Below are 1,457 nucleotides of genomic sequence, written 5' to 3'. Positions count from 1 at the left end.
GGGGCCGGGAGTGCTCCCGCGCAAGACATTCGGTGCCGGGGCACGGCCAGAAGCGCCCTCAAATGCAGCGGCACGGCCCCACCTAAACCCTTCAAATGCTGGAAAAGCTGGAGTTTCCTTCAATTTAACCCCTGCAACTGAGGCAACGGGGGCCGTTTACCTCCATTTAAGCCAATACAATGGCAAATAAAGGGGTTCTCGCCTTCAATTTAATCCTCTAACATATCAGAAAGAGAGGGGCTTTCCTCAAATTAAGTCTTATAAATGATGGGAAAAGGGCGATTTTTACCTCAATTAGAGCCCTTAAAAAGCAGGGACAACAGGGCTTTCCCATCAACATAAACCTCAGGACGATGAAAACAGGGGGGGTTACCCTCAGTTAAAACCCATAAAATGGCAACACCCGTGCCCTCCCCTTCCATTTAAACTGGAACATGTGGATTCCTGGTCAGTTCATACCCCTAACACCACAGAAAAGGCAGGTTTTCCTTCAATCAATATCGCTAAAATCGTAAGTGAAGGGGGATCCCAACTAGTTCAAACACAGACAATAAGGGAAGAGGAGCTTCTTCCCTCAATTTAAACTCCTTCTGTCCTCGTAACCCCCATTTTTTCTGCAGGCACTTGGGGAAGGTGTGGCAAGATGAAATCAAAAGGGAAAAGGAGAAAGACACCCCCCCCCTTGCAAATCCACACCATGGCTCACCTGCTGCTGCCTGGCACAAAGATTCGTCCCTCGGCACCTCCTTTAAGCAATGCTCCACATCCAAGTGCTCCCCCAGACTTTGGGAGATGCTCTCACTGTCCTTCCGTGAGAGACCCCCCAGGAGCCCACCACGAGCCCCTCTCCTCCAGCATCGCCATGCAGAAGGGAGCTGAGGAAACCCCTCCTAAAACAGCCCCCAGCAGGAGCCGCCCTCTCCTCTGCCACTTTCATGAAAGATATAGAGAGGGCTGAGTCACAGCAAACAACTGCGGCTGCTGACCCCTCATCATCCTCACAGCTCCCACCTGGGGTTGTTGCCGGTCCCAGGGTGAGGGCAGGTGCAGAAAGGATTTGCTGCTCATTCCCTGGACAGCTCATCCTCTGCACCTGACACACTGGGGCACCAGGCTTTCCTTCCTATGGATAACAGATACTTTAATGAAGGTTATGGGGGGGGCTGAGTCACAGCAAACAACTGCGGCTGCTGACCCCTCATCATCCTCACAGCTCCCACCTGGGGTTGTTGCCGGTCCCAGGGTGAGGGCAGGTGCAGAAAGGATTTGCTGCTCATTCCCTGGACAGCTCATCCTCTGCACCTGACACACCGGAGCACTGGGCTTTCTTTCCTATGGATAATGGGGGAGAACGCTGGGGAGAACGAGGGGGGAAAGGATGATGGACAGAGGAAGGGGAGAGGGGGAAGAGAGGGGAGTCGGGTTGGGGAGCAGGGAGAAAGGAGGGGTGGGGGGGT

At 53.6% G+C, this 1,457-nt stretch overlaps 1 long non-coding RNA gene across 1 annotated transcript in view; it reads right to left on the bottom strand.

Moving 5' to 3' along the window:
• Positions 1-1,115, bottom strand: part of LOC108445543 — a 9,536-nt gene extending 8,421 nt beyond the window's left edge. The window contains exon 1 of the long non-coding RNA XR_001860427.1: positions 707-1,115. This is a non-coding gene — a long non-coding RNA (uncharacterized LOC108445543). The remainder of the gene's footprint in view (positions 1-706) is intronic.
• Positions 1,116-1,457: the final 342 nt, after the last annotated feature.

Source organism: Corvus brachyrhynchos, unplaced genomic scaffold (genome assembly GCF_000691975.1).
Source record: "Corvus brachyrhynchos isolate BGI_N302 unplaced genomic scaffold, ASM69197v1 scaffold101, whole genome shotgun sequence".
NCBI lineage: Eukaryota > Metazoa > Chordata > Aves > Passeriformes > Corvidae > Corvus > Corvus brachyrhynchos.
The sequence above is the reverse complement of the archived record's forward strand: the minus strand, read 5'-3'. Positions and strand labels throughout refer to the sequence as shown.